A 23,075-nucleotide genomic window follows, 5' to 3' on the forward strand; every position below is an offset into this window, starting at 1 on the left:
CTATATAGATATATCTGTGTAACCAAACTTCCACTGAGAAGCAATTAGTTAACTCAGTCTTTCCACTCAACACCAACCAGTTCTTATTGTGTCTCTCTGCCCCTACCTCTCTCTAAGTAACTTATACAACATGTAAGTTAATTAAAATAAATATTAGTCTGATATCTATTAGGCTGAGTAAAAAGTAAGCAACATTTTGAAATATGAAATTCATCAATATATTTCGACAATGCAACACATTTTTGCCAATAAAATAAAGTTTCTTTATTCCGGCAACATAAAAGTCTGGAGTTCTGAAGCTGATGAACACTTTGAGCGTACTTTCAGCATTGGTTTGATTTTTTTTTTTTACTTCCTCTTGCAGGAAACCATCAAGGTGCTTGAAAAAGTGGTAGTTGGTAGGAGAAAGGTCTGGGGAATAAGCTGGGTGGGGAAGAACTTTGTAGCCAAGTTTTCTCAACTTCTGGAGCATCATTAATGAAATGTGTGGTCAGGCATTGTTATGAAGAATGACTGGCCCGCTTCTGTTGACCAGTCTGGGTTGGAAAAGTAGCAGTTTTTCGTTCATTTTAGCAATTTCGAGGCAATATGTTTCCGCAGAAATGGTTTTTCTGGGTTTTAAGAAGTTATAGTGGATGAGTCCAGCAGTACACCACCAAACAGTCACCTTAACCTTCTTTATGAAGAGCTCAGGTTTAGGGAAGGTTTTTGGTGCTTCATTTTGGTCCAACTACTGCGAAGAATGTTTTTATTATTGTGCAGAATTCACTTTTCATAGCAGGTTACAATATATTTGAGAAATGGATTGGTCTGTGTATTTTCTGATTTTCATTCAAATCATGTGGTACCCATTTGCCAAGCTTTTTTGATTTTTTGATCACATGCAAATGATTGCAGGCAGTTTTCTGGCTAACTTGAAGTTCTTTTGCCAGTTCTCGAGTAGTTTTATGTGGATCTTTCTCAATGATGGTCTTTAACTGATCATCATCGATGACAGATGGGTGTCCACTATTCTCATGATTTCCACTGTGAAATCATTTAAACCATTTTTGAGCTAACCACTCACTGGTCATTTCCTCACCAAATGTTTTGTTGATATTGTAAGCAGTTTCAGCTGCTTTATGTCCTTTTTTGAAGCCGAATAACAAAATTGCTTGAATATCGCTCGTTGACAGTTCCATTTCAGATGATTGTAACAACAGTGAAAAAAATATCAATGTTCATTTATTGATGTATTTGGGCAAATCTATGTCTGTTTTATCAGACAATTACAAAAAAAATGTTTAAAAAAAATGAAAAACTCTGCAAAAATCCAGTACAAATTCTTCATGGTTCAAAACGTTGCTTACGTTTTACTCAACTCGATATGTTATCAGTATCTATTTCTCAAACTTCTAAGTTACTGAACAGAGAGGGATGCAACAAACATACTTGACAGGAAGACAAACACATACAAAGGCTTGGCTGTAAGGATATGAAGTTTTGCTTTGTAACTACATGGTTCTGGGTTCGTTCCTATGGTGTGGTACCATGGGCAGGTTTCTCCTTCTATGGTCTCAGAGTGATATTGCCATGAGTGTAGAACTAACTGGTAGACAAAATAGTAAGAGGCCTGTAATGCATGTGTGAGTGTGTGTGTGTGGTGTATGAGTGTATGCTTGTATCTCCCCCTTGTCTTAACATTGTTTGCCCACTAACTAAAAACAAGGTCACAGCCTATAGAAGTAATGTCATTGCTTATACAAACTACCTACACAAATGGTGCCATTGGTTACAATCTGCCATGTTCAAAGGAGTTGGGAAAATATTTCCTGGAAAAAGGAAGAGCATCAAACCATTGAAAATTTGCTTCCTCAATGTCCATTTAACCCATGCCAACATGGAAAAGTAGATTATAAAATGGTAATGATGATAATGTGTGCCATCATCATTTAATGGCCATATGTGTATTTGGTGGGGTTTTTTTTGTGGGGTCTCCAAGTAATTTGCAAGGCAAAAACTCCTTGTCTGAGTGGGGTGCAGTATTGAGGAAGGTGGCATTGTGTCAGGTGTTGATGGAAGAACAATAAAGCATGATAGTGGGACAGGAATACATGTCTTGTTGTGGAGGTGATACATAGCTACTTTAGCAGAAAATGGAGAAATGCTGGCGGAGATGAGTTGTCTGAGTATAACCTCAAAGTACAAGGAGATGGATAAATGGAGAACTGGGAATGGATGTGTGGAAAGTTTTGTGAGAGTGTGAAAGAAGAGTGATAGAAGAGAATAGAAGTGAATCAGTGAATGGTAAATACGGCTGGAGTCATGATTATGATGGAATTCAATACAGTTTCCATCAGTACTCATAAGGCATTAATGAACCCAAGGTTAGAGTAGAAGACACTAAATTGCTATATTGTAGGCTTGAACCCAAGACCACATGGTTGCAAAGTGACCTTTATAGTAACAGTACTATGTCTGTATTAAAAATAGCAGCTAAATAGTCACCTCATATCTTAATAATGGTTTTTAAGCTAGTGCCAGTATATGCTAGGTTCATATTTCAGTATTAATATTTGTCTAATTTTAGATAGAATATCTCCTCAATAATAGCTCAGCTTAACTACAAATTTATCTAACCACCATTACTTACATTTCTCTTATTATAACTAGAAACTAATTAAATATTGGTTTCAAATTTTTGGCACAAAGCCAACAATTTGGGGAAAGGATTAAGTCAACTACATTGATCCCGATGTTCAACTAGTACTTATTTTATCAACCTCAAAAGGACAAAAGACAAAGTCAACTTTGGCAGAATTTGAACTCAGAACATAAAGATGGACAAAATGCGGCTATGTATTTTGCTTGGTGTGCTTATGATTTTGCCAGCTCACCACCTTAAAAACTAATCAAACATTGATTATGTATTTATCATTTTTTAACTTTAAGATTTATGGTGTTTCACTTGTTCAGATTAGTTGAATACTTTTCTGGTGGAGACTGTCATCTTTGAGTCTAGAAATATTTCTCTATCAAATGTTATTAGGAAATATAAAAATTATCAAATGAACTATCAGAAATCTATTCACAGGAAGAAAAGTTTTAATTAATAAATATTATAATGTGCTGACTTTCAGATCTTTTATTATTTTCTGGTAGAATGTAAGATCATTGTCATACTCTACTATTATCAGAAATGAAATAATTCATTCCCTAATACGTGTTTGTGTATGTGTGTGTAATATGATAGTTCATCTGTCAAATTTGACAATGACCTAGACGCTGCTATAGGCAGATGCTAGACCAATACAAGATTTTCCATATTCCAAGAAACAGCCAAGTGAACATCAGATTCACTTTGTCATTCTTCTTAATATATCCTGAGTCAAGATAATGTCAAGACAACCAAATGCAAATGATTGCCAAATGGCTAAAGAAATTTTCAGATCTCGCAGTACCATTTCTCTTCATGTATCTCCCAGGCCATAAATCATCATACCAGATGTTTATCTTGCTTCTAATCCCTGAAGAACAGTATGTTGCCCATATTGCCCCTGTTGACCTGCTGCTACCTACTTCAAAGGTCTGAAGATAAAGATTACTTATTTCTTTCATACCCTATTTAAATGAAATGTAAACATGCTCACTAACCATATGTTCACACATGTATCTATGCATGTATGCATGTACATCCTCACTACTGGATGCCTGTTGATTCCCCTGGTTTTCATAACAAAGGTTGTCCAAAATAAACCCCACCACAAGGATATTGAAGCAACGCTCTTCAATATCCTATTGAAAACCTTGAGATTTACATGGAGTGAATGTGGTTGCCTTCAAGATACACCTGGACACTCCACTATCTGAAATCTCAGATGATACTATATTACAACAGGAAACAAATAAGGGTTGCATTATCAAACTCTTTTATTCATCAAAGGCTGGTGCAATAACTGCAATATTGGCACTTCAGCATGCCCACCACCACCACCACTACATAAACACATGCACACACACACACACACACACACACACACACACACACAGACAGAGGGTATTCTGATTAAATTTGACAGTTTACATAAAAGAAACAGAGAACAATATCCCATTCAAAAATAAAGTATTTTAAGATATCAGAAAATATTAGCTAGATTGTGGTTGGGAGATAACAATTTACTCAAAGTAGCCACCCTCAGCTTCCATGCATTCCTCACTGTGTCCCTGGGAAGATCTTCAAATACCTCCTTGATCTCACCCTTAGTGTTGCAGATAGAACAGTGGGTGTCTTTTTCAACTGCACTCCACATATAGTAACCCATGAGATTATAACTGGGGTAAATAGGAGGCCAGAAATTGGAACGGGTGAAGTCATAGAAATTCTACAACCACTTCTGATTCTTTCTGGATGTATGACAAGAAACCAAATCCTGCTGCTACACATATGACCTTTCCTTCAGCAACCCTCTCTAGCTAGGCTTTGACCAGAGAGAGGAGAGAGAGAGATATGTGTGGTAGATAGATAGATATTTAATCAACAGAAATAACAAACTTACTCAGAGACTGAGAGCTTTGTGTATTGGCACTTATCAAACATTTACCAATGCGCAAAGCTCTCAGCTCTTGAGCCACTTTGTAATGTCTGCTGATAAGCATCATGGTGAAAAATGTTAAGAAATGTTTTAAGGGAAATTTTCTTAATGCTTTTATCTTTTTATTTTTTCTTGTATTTCCTCACAGCATAGTCAAGTTTTATGGGGCTGAACAATTGCCAAATCATGCACATGTACACAAAACAAGCCTCTCGTAATACTGCATTTTTCAAGCATGAAACTTGAAGTAGCACATATTCAGTAGCTCTGTATTCATATAAGGATATTTTACTCTTGGTGAATTGAGTACTTTGTTGCTGTCCAATCATCAAGTGTGCAGTGCACTGTGTATGTGTGTGTGCATGTGTTATGTATATATACAGATAGATAGATATTACATATATGTATGTGTGAATACATTTCTATTTGATTTGTGCTATTGCTTAAATATCATAGTCACATAAACCTCGAGTTGTGGAGTGTATGAATAGTGTATGTGTATTTAATTTTTATTGAAAATTCATACTTATATTTTATATAGCATATTGTACATTTCTATCAAATATCTTGAATGTAATGTTTTATTATTATCATTATTGTTAGTATTATTCTATGTTAGGATCTAATTTTAAGATGGAGATGTATTTTGCAAAGTGTTTTTTATTTATTTATTTTTTTTAAATAGCTCTCAATGAAATTTCATAGTTGCATTTATTTTCTCTTTGAAGATATTTGCAACTGTTTTCAATGCCATTCAGCATTGACTGCTCAGCATCTTATAGCATTGTTTTGTTTTGTATTTGTTTTTGATGTCTCTATGGGTTAGCTCAGTCTACTTGGTCACAATTAGTCCTAACATGGTCATAACTATTCAATTATTTGATAATTTAATAACCACAGTCTGCTTACATGAAGCAAATCTTATGGATGGATACCATCTCTCATGCAAACTATGGTAAGTGAAAAACATGAATATATTAACATATAGTACTTTTTTCTATTACATGTTTAACAGTGCTTCTTTTAAGAGCATACTGCTATGGATATCTTACTTTAGACCCATGGCACAGGCATGTTTAGTTTAAAATAATATATTTATTTAAAAATTAATATCACTCTTTGTCTTTCAAAAAATTACATGCCATACATTTAAGATGAAGATAGTTTAAAAAGCTACATTAAACCAAGTTTCACTGGTGCCAAATGATGTTTACTCTACTTCCATTGGTGAAAGTGCTCACATTTTATTTATTTTCTTCTTTGTGAATATTTCTACAATCATATTTGTGAAATAGATAATACTTGGTTTAGTAAGAATTTCTTTCTACATTATTAAATCCAGAAATGTGTGTTTTAAATACATTGGTTTCTAAATTAATTATTTTAGAACACACTCTACTCTGTCCAACTCCACACTAGTCTCTTAAGTAGTTGCTAAACATACAGAGAATTACAATGTAACATGTTATAGTTGATAAACATTACATTAGATTTCTGATAACTTTTAACTCTATTTTCTTCTATGGTATCTCTCTCTATTATAAATATATTTTTTTCTTACTTTCTATCAAATACTATCCCATCTCTGTTATCATTTGTATCAGGGTTTAGCAATTATTTTAAATGTAGATAAATAACTATTTACTTTAAATTAACTGACATAAAGCTTTAAAATAAGTTGTGGTCATGTGTATGAATATTTATTCAAAAAAGTAGCAAATATTAATTGCTACCACTGCTTTTGATGAGAATAAGCATTGTTTAAAAATTTCTGTAGTTTGTACTATTTGGTAAATATGTGCCCCAATAGCCTGAAGTGATGCATACAAATATTATATAATCACTTATAAGTTGTAAAGATTGTGTGCTCCTTTTTCAATCTATGTCTTAAATTCTTAAACTCTTATAATCATTCATTGAAAAATCAATAACCCTAATTTTTTTCAACTAAAAAACAACAAAATACTCTGAAATAGCTATGGACTTGCAGTACAACATATTTGTAAGATTGAAAATTTTACCACAAATGGTTTGTACTTATGATAATTACCAAACCATTATTTAGATTTAATTTATCAACCATCATAGAAGGCTGTTGGGGTAAAACCTTATAGACTGAATGATGGTTTTCACACTGGACATTTTACCTGCATTCATTTTTTTTTTCTTCTTCCCAAGTGCATCTTAGGACAATGTTATCCTTGCTCTCTCTGGAAGGTAGGTGGAAGCCTAGGAATCTGAAGTTCCAACTTATCAGCTCCACTAACTTTAATTTGGCCACAAGTACATTGCTCTTCTGTGTTTAATCCCAGAAGTCTTGCCACACTTAAAAATGATAAAAGCTACTCTTAAAGTGGATACATTTTAATTCTCTTCAGGGAACACAGCAAATATATTTTCCTGTGTGCATTACAACCAATTGTAAATATATTCAGCTGTCTTTCACTTGAAGTAAATGTTTACTGAATTCCCTAAACTTTAGGCCAACCTAATGTTGTAATTTTCCTAGTTCTTTCCAAATTATTAAATGAACAACATTTATAGAACTAGACCAATTGACTTTGCATAGAATAAACATCCAAACTACTATAGCGTAAAGAAACTATTCAAATATACGTTTTGTTTAATAATTGTTGGGGATCATGTCCATTATCCTATTTTTCTAAACAATATCTTTCTCTGTGAAAGCAAATATATCTTGTAATGACACACACACACACACATGCACACACACACATGCACACACACACACACACACACACACACACATTCACACACACCTGCTTGCTTTGTGTATTTTTGTTAGTAAAACTATTTACAATGTTTGTTTCCATTTGTTGCCATTAAGCTAAGACAAATGTAACTCTCTCATATAACCATTAAAGTATTATTTTGTTTTGTTTATAAATTATACTTTTAATAACATTTAGTGTTTGTTATAGGAAGTTGTCCAAAATATTTATTGTAAGAGTCTAGACCTTGATTACTCCCCAAGTACCTCATTGATAGAATGTTGAGTGATATCAGAAGCTATTCGCCTACCTATTATATACTTATAGAATTGGAAACTGACATACCTGTACTGCTTATAAGAATTGGCAGAGTTTGTTCCGGTTGGATTGCCTTTTTATTTCCAACCATTACCAAAATGGCTATTCTTATGTTGATCAGTGTTTGTAATTATCTCTGCTAATGACAGTTCATTGTTCATTTCTTCTAACTTCAAATTTTTTAAATTCAATAATAATAATAATAATAATAATAATAATAATAATTATTATTATTATTATTATTATTATTATTATTATTATTAAGAAGAAGAATGTGAGCTGACAGAATTGTTAAAGGATTGTGGGGCAAAATGCTTTGCAGCATTTCTTTCAGCGCTTTATGTTCTGAATTCTAATGCTGCCAAGATCGTCTTTGCTTGTCATCTTTTTTTTCTGAGGGAAGGGGGCAGGGCAATAAAATAAGTACCTGTTGAGCACTGGGTTAATTTAATTAACTTCCCTCTTCTCTCAAAACTGTAGGTTTGGGGCCAAAATTAGAAAGTGCTGTTGTTATTATTATTATTTTCATATAGACACAACAGATTAGACTGTTGGAAAAGAAAACAAATGTTAGCATTGGGCTACAACAAGTAACCTTAGATGCCAAGAACCCTCTTGAGTATCCTAGCTGTCCCTAATAACACTATTCTGGAGCTATACTAAACCGAGATTTATGCCTATTTCTTCTATCCATTCTTTCAAATCTTCAGGGATAGTTCCTAATGCACCTATAACTACTGGGATACATATCATTATTATTATTATTATTATTCAGTAGTTTTATTTTTATATCGTTCTTTCACTTCACTACTGAGTGCAGCTCTGTGTGCTATTATTATTATTATTATTATTATAATTATTATTATTATTCCTCCTCCTTCATAACACAGTGCAGGTAAAAATGCACCAAAGTCTTTAGTCATCTGTCAAGTCACAACAAGGACCCCAGAAAGATAATACTTTCCTTAAGATGTACACTGTGCCCAATAAGGCTGCTTTTTAGCAAGGCATCAATCTTGCATGGAATTTCCAGTTGCCTTAAGAAGTTTTGAAGTTTCAATGGGATTGAGCTCAGTGCTCCGATCACCACTGGTATCACTTTTACATTACTCTCTCGTATTCCATACAGTCTTGCCATTTCCACTTTCAGTTCAGAGTACTTGGTGATTTTTACAACCTCTTTACTCACAACGTTCATGTCATTTGGTATGGCTACATCAATGATCTCTTATTTAATATGACACTAACCATCTGACGGTGTTCAATTACATGATCCATCTGAAAATCATAGCCCCAGAGTATCGTTACTTTTTCTTCCTCCTGCATAACTTTACTTGGTACATGCTCATACCAGTTCTCTGTTACTTCATATTGGTATTTACAGCATAAGAGCCAATGAAAATGCACACACACCTTATTGTGGTGGCACTTGTGTTCTTTTTGTGCAAGGCTCTCACATCCACTTACCAAGTGGGTCACATTTTCCACACTCTTTCCACAGAGTTTGCATTTCTGGGTGTCAGAAGTTTTATAAATGTTATACTCCACTTAATTGGTAGTGAGAGCCTAGTCTTGTGCAGCAATGATTAGGTTTTCAGTGGTATGTTTCAAATCACCTCACTCAAGCCATGCCCTTGATGCTATATTATCTTTAACGTCTTGTGTCTTCCTTTCAAACTCTCCATGCATTCTCATTTCAAGGTTTTCTTTCTCTTCTCTTCAGCTCTTTGGTTAAACTCTTCCTTGCTCATCATTTCATCTGCATTTACACCCACATCTTTCTTGACATATTGCAACAGGTCTTCACTATTTATCAAATACTTGGCAAGCATTCTCCTTTCACTCCTTATACATTGGTCTATACTAATTAGTTCTCTGAAACCATTCTTACTTTTCATATACAGACTGTTTATGTTTGCTTTAGTGTGTAGCACCTCATGCACTATCATCAACTTTCTTGTCCTTCTGTCCAGTGTTGATATTTCCTCCTTAGTCCATTTGAGGATGAACACACTATATCTGACCACTGCAACTGCCTAGATATTCATTGTGGTAATCAAAGTTTTGGCATTCAGGTTGGATTTCAACACCATCTTCACCCTTTTTTGATACGCCTCGCTGACCTTGACTTCCATTTCTCTGTGTAGAATGTCATCCAGCTCCCAAATCCCTAAATATCTTTACCCACTACTGCCAGGTCCACCCATTGTCTCTCCTGATGGTAACCGCAGTCCTCTGCAGGATGCTTTCTTCCCTCTTTTCATATTAAATACTTGGTAATCCCAAATTTCATACCGATATCCCTACCATACTTCTGGGCTGTTTTGGTTAAGGAATCTATTTGTTTTTCAGATTTCCCAAACAATTTCAGGTCATCCATAATCAGAAGATGATTCAATGATGGGCCTTTCTTCCCACATTGGTGACCCATCTTAACTTTCCTAAGTGTCATTGTTATGGGTATTAGTGAAATTACAAAAAGTAACGGAGAAAACGAGTCACCTTGGAAGATTCCTCTTTTAATATTAACTTCTCCAAAGAATACATTACTTGAGTACAATTTGGTTTTCCAGTCTTTCATGCTTTGCATCAAAAAATTTGTGATGTTGTCAGCAACACTAAACATTTGCAGGCATTCCACAATCCAAGAATGAGGCATCATATCATATGCCTTCTTAAAGTCAATCCAAGCCATAGATATGTTTGTATGATGTTTTTTTACAATGCTTCAAAACTGTTTTATTGATGATCAGGTGATCCTTGGTACCCTGAGAACTCTTCCTACATCCTTTTTGTTCCTTGGTAGTATTTATTCCTGTGTCAGGAAAGTATATGTCTTTGCCATACATATTCCAGTGAGTATCTTCCAGATTATGTTTGGGCATGCTATGAGACGGTAGTTTCCCACAATATTCTCCATTCTTCTCTCTTTCATTACAAGTATTGTCCTCCCAGTCACCATCCACGTGGGGACTGTACCTTTCTGGACACACTCATTCATTTGAGCTGCTAGTCTTTCATACACCACGTGGCATCTCTTCAGCCAGAATCCATGAATCCCATCTTGGTCTGGGGGGGCTTTCCAGTTAGGCGCTTTACCCACTTGTTCTTTCACATCATCAGTGCTTATGACAATATTCCTTTGTTTCTTTCCTCCTTGTAATTCTGTCTTGATAGTTCCTATCCACATTGCATCCCTTTTATGCACCACATTGTTTCCTCATAATCCGCTCCAGAACTTCTTGGCTTGATTTGCATCAGAAGCAACATTTTCCCTATTGTCTCCTTCTAACATTCGGAAGAATTGCTTTGGGTTATTTTTGAACAATCTGTTCTCCTCAAACTACTTCTTTCTGTTCACAAATCTTCTGATCAGGCTTTTTGCCATGATCTACTATTTTAACTGCTCTATTACTGCATCAAACCCGTTCTTCCGTATTTTATATTTCTTTAATTTTTCTTGGTTGGTTTTTTTCCTATTTTTCCAGTTTCCTCTTAACCATTGCTCAATTTTTCCTGGATCTTGCCTTGCTCGCATTATGTCCTTTTCAATGCATTATTTCCACCATGGTTCTTTTGCTCCACCATTTTTTGTTCTCTGAAGTTGTAATGTCTCCTCAACAAGTAGCGCAATAGCCTGGAGAAGATTCCTTGTTTATGTTATGTCCTCCGTCTGGATGTATGGTATGACAGTATTTATCTTTTGTGTTACTTTATTTATCATACTCCTATCTATCCTTCTCATATTCATGGGGATTTTTTCTTCTGGAGCATTCATCAAATCAGTGTGTCATCTTTGAATTTCAAGCAATTCATTATCTAGTTGATTCATTTCCTCTGCATGTCCACCCACCATAGTATCAGGATTCACTGTATAACATTCTTGTTCCTCATCCTTAAAAGCCCCATCACCATTCCCCTGTTCCTCCTGTCTACTCTTCTCCCTGCTTTCAACTCCTACCTTTCTTTTTGCAACTCCAACCATTCTTTGTAACTCATCCGCAGGATCTCTCAGACACTCACTAATCCAAGACATTTCTATTCCAGTTAAGTAACCCTTCCTCCTAATTACTCTCAGTTGGTTCATTAGTTTATTTTCTGACATTGAACACATGTCCTTTTCCATCTAAAATTTCAAGGTTCGTCAACTTTTTTCCAGCTTTGCTATTGGCGTTGGCGTCAGCATCATCATTATTATTATTATTATTATTATTATTATTATTATTAAGGCAACTGCTGGCAGAATTGTTAGAGTGCTGTGGCATTTCTTCTGGTTCTTTGTAATCTTAATCCAAATGCCACTGACATAGGCTTTGCCTCTCATCCTTTTGGGCTTCATAAAATAAGTGTTACAGATGCTGGTATAATCAGCTCTCCCTCTTCCATTAAAATTGCTGGCATTGTGCTAACAGTTGAAACCATTATTATTATTATTATTATTATTATTATTATTATTATTATTCTTTTGATAAATTTCTTTTGCTTTCTTCAAATGACTTGAAATAAGACAATTAGAAGGGCTGGTTTTTTTTTGTATTTCCCCAGTTTTAATTTAAACTGTTGTATAAGTATGATACATAACAATAAATCTATATAGGCTTAACTGTAAGTAATTTACAGGCTACTGGAGGCTCTTAATGAAGTGTACCTACAGTAACAGTTATAGAATCACAAATATTACAACTGTTCTATTCACAAAAACTAGAGTGTTTGCTGAATAATGATGTCTCACAGTACATGTTGCTTGTATTCAGTTTTGTCTTTATTTTTACATATTCAGACAACATTGTAAAACAACTTCAGCCTTATGAGTTAGTATTCTATCAATTATATTGTCTGTGAATAAAAAGCTGCTAGATTGTGGACTCGGAAGGCTTAAATATTGATTCCTTCAACCTTAACTATAGAAAGTCACAAACCAAGAGTACTTTATATACAACACCGAAACTAAATGACTCTAATGTGTTCAATAGAACAGCAAAATTGGTGCATGTCAAAAAGGAAAAAAACGCAAAAACAAAGAAAAACACTCTTATAATTAGAAATACCACTTTTAACTGTGTAGGGTGAAAAGGTTTCCTTGGGGCAAACCTTTAGTGACTTTAGAATTGATTATAATACATTCTTTGTACACATTTAACAAGTTTCACAAAATGAACTGTAAATGTTGAGATGCCTTTCCTTTAATACCTGTTCCTTTCCATTTTACATATATATGTGTGTGTGTGTGTACCATATATACTTATATATAATGATCAGTTGTCCAAAAGTCAGAAAAAATCACACATTAAAAGAAATTTTGAGCAGTTATAAGTAGTTAGTAATATATTCTTGTTTATGGTTTATAACCAATTAGAAAGTTACCATTGGTTTCACATCTACTATTGCACTTGGCATCTACTATTGCAACTCATTAGACATACTTGGTGAAAGCACATAGCCTCTTTACTGGTGGAGGTAAATGAATATGCAGTTTTGGTCAGTTTTGTGGTGAAAAAGAAAAAGAAAAACACCCTTTCCTGAGAGGGAAAGAAGAGTTACCACTCCTTGTAAGATTCCAGCTTTGACTAAAGTTGATCAGCTGTGTTTGTGTACATTTTTTTAATTCTCTTGTCCATAGGCAGGGAAGACCACATTTGCAAAATGTATTTTCTGTCATGAGGGCTGCAGCTAAAATTTTCTCTTTCTGAATTCAAGAAGGCACCCAGATCATGTGATTTACTTAGAATCAGTGTCCTCTTGTCTTAATAAAGTTTGCACCATCTGCTTCCATTAGGTACTGCCCATATTGTTCCAGCAGCTTAGAGTTAATTTTGTATGATGTTTCTGAGAGCAATAGTAGACATGAGACCAACGATAAATTTCTGACCAGTTATGTGCCATAACCAAGAATATACTACTTGGCTACATGGAAGTATATATATATATATATATTATATATATATATATATATATTATATATATATATATATATATATCAATTACTATGTTTTCTTTTGCTCACTTGGAAATCATTTTATTTTTCTGGTTCCAAAGTAATGCTATTTTTCACATAATTTAAGATATTTTATTATACTCAGTTTTTTTGTTTGAAAATCCCAATATTTGCATGTATTAATTAATGGAAACTATTTAATTAGTTAAACTGAGGTCTTGGAGAATAGACGTAGTTTATTGAAAATAAAAATGCATTATTCATTATAGGTTTTTTAAAATTAATTTTTATGATACTCCTGTATTTTCTTTTACCCAAAGTCAGGAACTTTTCAGCACCCCCTTGTAGAGTATTTCTTAGTAAGTGTACATGTAGTTTACTTCTAAACTACATGGTTCCAGGTTCAGTCCCACTGGCACTTTGGGTAAGTGTCTTCTACTATAGCCCTGGGCCAATTAAAGCCTTATAAGTGGATTTGTTAAATGGAAACTGAATGAAATCCAGTGTGTTTAATATGTGTGTGTTTGTGTGTGTTTGTGTGTGTTTGTGTGTGTGTGTGTGTGTTGTCTCCTTATCTTGACATCCCATGATAGTTGTCAGTGAATGTCACCATCATGCAAGTGGTGTTGTTCATTTCCAATCTTCTGTGAAAAATGCCTTGTTATGAGGTAATATAACCTTATGTTATGGGGTAATGTAACTTTACTTGGAAACAGGTGTGGGTTGGTGACAGGAAGGGTATCTGGCTGTGGAAAATCCATTTCAACAAAATTCTGTCCTACCCATGTGAGCATTAAAACGTGGACATTCAAATGCTGATGAATACAGAAAATGTTACCTTCGTTTGATGACAAATTAACTGTCAATTTGTTTAAAATATTCTTTTGCCTAAGGCATGGAAATATTTACTTAATATAAGCTGATGGTTTACAAAAGAAGATTAATATATTCTGTGTATTTTTTTATAATGTTTGTTGTAAGACTGTTAATGTCTGAGTATAACAGCAACTTAAATTTAGATAAAAACTAGTTGCTTGTCTAAAATAAATAGCATTGATTTTATATCAGTTGTAGAATAATTATACAAGTTACTGGGGCCTTGAAGTTAATAAAAAAATTATTAATATTATACAGTTTATTTAGAAATGCAAAGAAAGCAAGAATCTATCTCCTTGATTATTTTTCCTATTAGGAAAGACAGCTGTCAGAAGTGTCTAATTTTATTTATAACAAAGCAGACAATTGATAGAATACCAATTCCTATGATTATGTTTATTGGAAATGTTAAAACTTATTTTATGTTTTGTACAAAAAAATTTAGACACTCAAACTTTTTAGCAGAATTTTTTACTTTCAAAGAAGAAAAATTACATACTTTCAATTGCCATCTCTTTCAATATAGAGAGAAGTGGTAACATAGACACAAGTATTAGAAATGAAATGAGGATTAATAAGTCTATGCAGAAGGGACTAACTTGTGAAAATTATAGCGTCACCATAAAATTATAAGGGTGTTGGCTGAATTTAAAATTAAATATAATAGCCTTTTACAATCTAAAATAAATTAATGATATTTGTGCTTAATGGTAATTTAGAAAAAGATAAATCTAATTTAAATATAGTGACACTAAAATTATGTCCATAATTCTAGCTGAGATTCGTGTTGGCTTTAATAGTTTCTAGTATAAATTAAAAATTTTGTGTTTTGTTTGAACACCATGTTGGCCTTTGCAGCTGGTAATTAAAAGAATATACATTGTCTAGCTGTTAGAAGTGTACTGCATGTATATAGTTAACTTTGCATGATGTCCATGTTTTCTGCTTGTGAGAGATATGTCTATGCTTTCTTCATCATTTAACATTATATTTCTATGAATGTATTTGTTACAAAATAATCCAAATTAACTTTCAGAAAGTCTTTTTCATATGTGTACACGTTAAGAGATTTGCAGTCAATGTTATTTCTTTTATCTGTAATTTTTAAACAATTAGAAATTTCTTTATCAATTTCAAATCAATGATAATTCAGTTAAAGCATAAGGGTAGTGTTTGGCGTGCATTAATGTTTTGAATGAAGCATAGATGAAAACAAATTTCAGTTTGTTTCCTTTAACCGTTCAGAATTTAATTTCATATGCTAACCCTTTTTACAAATAACTAACGGTTTATATTTTCTTTTTTTATTGTTTAATTTCTTTTTCTTCTATATGTTTGGCAAATAATTTTGTTTTGAAATCATGTGTTGGAATAGATGTTATAATTTGGAAGGGTTTTTTTTTTTTTTTTGCCAATATGACGAAGATTCCCTCAGAATCTATAAAGACAGTTTATAGCTTTTACCAAGATACCATGTATAGCTTATATAACAAACGTGGAAAGAAGTGAAAATTAGAAGTATTTTCTTATTCAATGTTGATATCTTGTAGATTTATGTTTTAAATAGATACAGTCATTTTTGAAGTTTATTCTTTGTTTCTGGTAGAAATGTAACAAATGGGTTTAAGATTGAGGATAAGGCATAATTTCTCTCCAACATATTAGTTAAAATTATGAAATAATTTTTAAATATCTATGGTTTATTTATATATTGAAAATAGCAGATATTTGTTGGTAAAATTATCTTCAACAATTAAGTATTCTATTGTTGCAGTGTGTATTATGTGCATATATATATATATGATGATAAATATTGGATCATATCTAATTGCAGGCAAACTCTTGGGAAATAGATATGCATTCACTTTAAAATGTTACTTTGAAGAAGTTCTATTCTCTCAGTATAGATTGTCTATCTACCATCATTATCTCAATGTAAATTCATTCACTTCATTTAACTTTTATTTCTATAAATAATGTGTGATTCTTAGTTGCTAGCATACAATTCCATAACTTTCTAGCAAGTCTATATTTCATATAATTATAAATAGTATTTAAGATCTCAAATAGATGAATGTATGTGCATATAGGTATGGTATGCATGTATATAGCATATGACTGCATGTTTAAATACAGCATTAAGCCATAAGTTATTTATCTTCTTAATAAAACAAGGTCATTTTTTAATTTAGATTCTTCATAATGTACGTATCCTTTTAGTCAATTCATAAATAGTTGAAATCAAACTTTTAATGATTATTTTTCTTGAAATCTTAGATCTGTCTACAAGAATACAGAATTTACTTCTTGAACTAAACTTAAACTCTTTGAGTATTTAATCTGTCACCCTTTATGAAAAATACTTCTACCCTTATGCACCACAGTTTAGCTCCTCTAGACTGAAATGATTGAACCAATATGCACAGTGTTTGTTTTCAGTTGCAAATGTTATAACTTTTGTAGCTACTAATATTTAACTATAGTATGGGTCTGTTCTTTATTCATTAATAAATTGTCAGATTAACTAATAAAGAGGTACCGTGTGTGTGTGTGTTATTTTGAGCAAGTGACTTCTATTGTAGCTCTGTGCTGACTGAAGCTTCATGAGTAGATCTGGTAAACAATAACTGAAAAAATCCTGCTATACATACATATATATGTGTGAATGTGTGTCTGTGTGTGTTAGTGTCTCCTTATCTTGACATCAAAGGCTAACTGTAAATGAATGTCACTGCCATACAAACAACATCTTTTGTTTCCAATCTGCTGTGAAAGCAAGTCTGGCCATATGAAGATATTACCTTACTTGGAAATAGGTGAGGATTGACTAGAGGAAGACATTTGACTGTAGAAAATCTGCTTCAACAAATTCTGTTCAACCTATGTGAGCATGGAAAAGTGGAAGTTAAAATAAAGATGTATGTATGTATGTACACACACGTGTGTGTATATATATATATATATATATTTATATTAAAAACAGGGAAGGCCGGTTTATGAGATTACGTTAGGTTTCCTATCCATAAAGGGTTTAGATGTATGGCATATCATCAAATCCCAAAATCCTGTTGGCCCATGACGGCTTTAAAATATGGAGGGTGAATGCATCACTACTTATGTGTATGTGTGTAAGTGTGTGTGAATACACACACACACACCACACACACACACAAATGCATGCAGTCAACTATATCATCATTGCCATCCTGCTGCTCCCCTTTCTCACTCTCTTCTGCATCCCTCTACCTTTCACAATTCATGCATCATATAATCATCCCCCCATACCTTTACTTCCAGTCATTCCATACCTCTTTATCCATCATTTCCTGCATCCACCATCTCCTTGTTTTCATCACCCCATATACTCTTGGAAACACCCAACTCTCACTCCTAGTTCCCCTGCTCCCACTCCCTTCTACTCCTCTCTCACCTTAAGAGGTCACCTGAACACCTAACCACCACTATTTATCTTTTTGCAGCTCCACCTGGTTATTCTTGCCCCTAGCAGCCATATGCTTTATCCCTTCCTCTCCTACTTTAACTTCTCATCGCCCAGCATAAAGCTGACCCATACCCATCTCAGGGTTCATTGTCTTGTAAGCTGCATGATAACTTCATCAGTATTGGTGGCATGAAATAAACACCCAATACATGGTGTAAAATGGTTGGCATTAGGAAGGACATCCAGCCATAGAAACCATGCAAAAGTAGACACTTGAGTACAATGCAGTCCTTGGATACATCTTATCCTGTCAATCTGTCCAACCCATGCCAGCATGAAATGTGAACATAAATTAACGACAATTATGAAGATATATATATATCATCATCATCATCATCATCGTTTAACGTCCGCTTTCCATGCTAGCATGGGTTGGACGGTTCAACTGGGGTCTGGCAAGCCCGAAGGCTGCACCAGGCCAGTCAGATCTGGCAGTGTTTCTACAGCTGGATGCCCTTCCTAACGCCAACCACTCCGAGAGTGTAGTGGGTGATTTTATGTGCCACCGACACAGGTGCCAGACGAGGCTGGCAGACGGCCACGCTCAGATGGTGTTTTTTATGTGCCACCGACACAGGTGCCAGACGAGGCTGGCTGACGGCCACGCTCGGATGGTGTTTTCTTATGTGTCACCGACACAGGTGCCAGACGGGGCTGGCGGACGGCCACGCTCGGATGGTGTTTGTTACGTGCCCTCAGCACGGAGGCCAGTCGTTGCGGTACTGGCTACGATCACGTTCGGATGGTTTTCTTATGTGCCACCGGCACTGGTACCACAAGGATACAAATTCCATTGATGTTCATCTATTTTGATTTGGTTCGATTTGATTTGATTTGATTCGATTTGATTCTCACTTGCCTCAACAGGTCTTCACAAGTGTCACAAGAAGGAAGGTATGCACAGGTGGACTGACTACGTCCCAGGTAGGGGCCACGGATTAGTTAGAAAATCCACAAATATCCTCAGGAAGATGGCCCTGCTCGATCTGTAGAAAAGGTGTAGGTAGAAACTCTATAAGATGTACCCAGTGTAAGCTATGGACACATAAGAGGTGCAGCAATGTCAAAGGTAGGCTAACTGGGAAGATAGTTTTTGTATGTGGCAGATGCTCTGGAGCATTGACCTCCGAAAATCTGCAGAAAACAACTTCCGTCACTTTCCGGGGGGAAAAACTAGAAGTAGTTGATAGCTTCCGCTATCTAGGAGACCAAGTCAGTAGTGGGGGCGGGTGCACTGAAAGTGTAACTGCTAGAATAAGAATAGCCTGGGCAAAGTTTAGGGAGCTCTTACCTCTGCTGGTGACTAAAGGCCTCTCGCTCAGAGTAAAAGGCAGACTGTATGATGCATGTGTACGAACAGCTATGCTACATGGCAGTGAAACATGGGCCGTGACTGCTGAGGACATGCGTAAGCTTGTGAGGAGTGAAGCCAGTTTGCTCCAATGGATGTGTAATGTCAGTGTACTTACTCGACAGAGCGTTAGTACCTTGAGAGAAATGTTGTACCTAAGAAGCATCAGTTGTTGTGTGCAAGAGAGACGATTGCGCTGGTATGGTCATGTGGCGAGAATGGATGAAGATAGGTGTGTGAGAAAGTGCCAATCCCTAGCAGTTGAGGGAACCCGTGGAAGAGGTAGACCCAGGAAAACCTGGGACGAAGTGGTGAAGCACGACCTTCGGACGTTAGGTCTCACCATGGAAATGACTAGAGACCGAGACCTATGGAAGTATGCTGTGCGTGAGAAGACCCGGCAAGACTAGTGAAGCCATAATCCGTGGCCCCTACCTGGGACGTAGTCAGTCCACCTGTAGAGAGTGCAGGCATGGCTGTGTGGTAAGAAGTTTGCTTCCTAACTACATTGTTCTGTGTTGAGTCCCAGTGTGTGGCACCTTGATCAAATTTCCTCTACTATAGACTCAGGTCGACCAAATCCTTTTGAGTTAATTTGATAGATGAAAACTGTGTGCCAGTCCCCCATCACCACTTGACAACTGAACTTAGTAGTTCAGCAAAAGAGACCAATAGAATAAGTACCAGGCTTTAAAAAAATAAGTAATGGGGTCAATTCATTCAACTAAAAATTCTTCATGGCGGTACCCCTGCATCATCATAGTATAATGACTGAAACAAGTAAAAGATAAAAGACATGTATCTATACACACACACACACCCATACATTTTTTTTTTATATTCTGTTATATACATTTTAATATGTGTTGGTTCTAGTTTTGAAAATGAATGTATTTAAGATTTAGTGATTTTTACAAGTAAATTCCAAATATATCTCTGCACTCTAACCATATAGGAATGCCAAGTCTAAAAAAAAGACCAGAATTAATCAATTTCTATGATATGTTATAAGAACATTTTCCTAATTCAGGGATTCCTCTTTACACGTCTTGCTGTTAAGTTATTTAGCCACTATGTTATTATAAATGCTAGTATTTTTGTGTAAATGAAGTTTAGGCTGTGTAGCTGATTAAATAAGGGTTCCCCAGACTAGAGCATTAATTGAAATACTAAAATAATTCTTTGTAGATGAAATCATTTAACCAATTGTTGCCAATGGTTGTTAGTTGGCAATAACAGTGGAGCAGTGGACTGAATGCACTGTAGTGTTTAGTAAAGTTTGACTCTTTCCAGTATTGGTTCTTGAATCTGCCTGAGTCACTTTGTCTTTTAGCCATAAAGGCTTAATTAAATAAATATCACTTATATACAACCAATTAATTCAATTCAATATATTTCCTTAATTACAAAGATTAATTTCTTACATTCAACCATTGATTACCAATTTCAAAGGAAAGGGACATAGTTGATTAAATCAAACCTACGTTAACAGTTTTCCTCCTCAAGAGGGATGAAAGACAAAGTGGGCTCAAGCTGATTTGAACTCTGAAACTAAATATTGAAGGCATGTAGTCTGGCAGAAACTCTACCATTTTTACCGCTCTACTGCTTTTATATTATTATTATTTATATAGACAGCTTCTATGGACATCCAAAGTAGGATTTTTGATGTATTTTTTTTATTGCAAGTTTACTTTGCGCATGAATATTTACATTGCTCATGATACAATGAATTGAAAATACTCTCTTTATATGTAAATATATATATATATATATATATATATATATATATATATGTATGTATATATATGTATATATGAATGATATATATATATGCATATATATATGTATGAATGAATGTATATATATATATATATCGATACATACAAATGGATGGATGTATATATATGAATGAATGTGTGTGTGTGTGTGTGTGTGTGTATATGGATGATTATTATATATATATATATATATGTATATGAATGAATGTCTGTATATGTATATATATGAATAAATGAATGTACATATATATATATATATATATATATGTAATATATATATATATGTATATATATATATATATGTATATATATATATATGTATAATATATATATATATATATATATATATATATATATATATATATGTGTGTGTGTGTGTGCGAATATATATAAATGTATATATATGTATAAATATATATATATACGAGGGGCGTTCAATAAGTAATGCCCCTGACCCACTTCCCATAGCAGTAGAGCAACGAAACTTGGCACAGTTATTAGTCTTTTTCTACATAGGAACCACCCAAAGTAACGCATTTCTCCCATCGTTTGATGCGACTCTGGAGACCGATTTTGTAGAAGAACCCAGCTTGGTCCTCCAACCTCAACGTGACTTCAGAAATCAAGGCTGCATCATCTGGGAAACGTTTTCCTTTCAAAAACAACTTCATGATTGGGAAGAGGTGAAAATCAGAGGGTGCAAGGTCAGGAAAGTAGGGGGGATGAGGAGGAGTTCATAGCCATACGCCTGTGCTTCTGATCTGGCGACAAGCGAGTTGTGGACCGGAGCATTGTCCTGCAGGAGGAGGATGCCTTTGCTGATCTTGATTTTGATAACTTCTCTTAATTTCCTCAAAAGTGAAGCATAATAGGCTCCTGCAATTGTGGTACCCTTTGCCAGGAAATCTGTCATTACTACTCTGTCCTGGTCCCAGAAGACTGTGAGCATGACCTTGCCAGTGGAGGGCTGCACCCTTGTCTTCTTTGGAGGGGGTGAGTCACGGTGCTTCCACTGCATTGACTGGGCTTTGGTCTCTGGATCATCGTGATGGACCCAGGTTTCATCCTGTGTAATCAGTCTTTTGAAAAATTTTGACTCATCTTCTTGGCACATCTCCAAATTCACCCTCGAGCACTCGACGCGTTCTTGCTTCTGGAAAGGCGTGAGCAACCTGGGAATCCATCTGGCAGACAACTTTTGCATATGCAAATGGTCATGAATGATAGTTTCCACAGACCCGGTACTAATCTTGACCTCATGGGCTATTTGGTGAATAATTATGCGTCGATCTTCCAAAATGGCAGCCTCAACTTGACGGACAGATGCCTCATCAATGGCAGAAGGGGGCGACCAGATCTGGGAGCTGTTTCCACAGAGTTCCGACCATGTTTAAATTCACAATGCCAGCGTTTTACAAGGTCATATGATGGGGCATCATCACCATAAGTTACTTTCATTTCATCAAAAGTCTCCCGTGGTGTGCGTCCTTTCAAATACAAAAACCGGATCACTGCTCGACACTCAACAGGCTCCATTTCACACTTGACTCGGTTCAAACACCTGTAAATCAGAAACCACAATTAATTCAGAGCTGTAATTTGCCACTTACTCTATAGAGATGTAAATGATTGCACATGCAAAATTTCAGGTAGATCAAACAACTGCAAGTGGGTCAGAGGCATTACTTATTGAACGTCCCTCGTATATATATATATATATATATATATATATATACATACATACACACATATAAATGAATGTGTATGTTTGTATATATATACATATATATATATATATATATATATATATATATATTATATATATATATATGAATGTGTATGTATATTTATATATATATATATATGAATGTGTATGTATATTATATATATATATATATATATAAATGAATATGAACGTATGTATATATATATGAATGTGTATGTATATTATATATATATATATATATATATGAAGAAATGAATGTATGTGTGTGTATGTATATATATCA

General features: G+C 34.6%; 1 protein-coding gene across 9 annotated transcripts in view; it reads left to right on the forward strand.

The window, feature by feature from the left end:
- The window catches only part of LOC115215917 (oxysterol-binding protein-related protein 6), a 270,837-nt gene that overhangs the window by 197,254 nt on the left and 50,508 nt on the right, over positions 1-23,075 (forward strand). The gene's annotated exons all lie outside the window — the stretch shown is intronic.

Source organism: Octopus sinensis, linkage group LG9 (assembly GCF_006345805.1).
Source record: "Octopus sinensis linkage group LG9, ASM634580v1, whole genome shotgun sequence".
Taxonomy (NCBI): domain Eukaryota; kingdom Metazoa; phylum Mollusca; class Cephalopoda; order Octopoda; family Octopodidae; genus Octopus; species Octopus sinensis.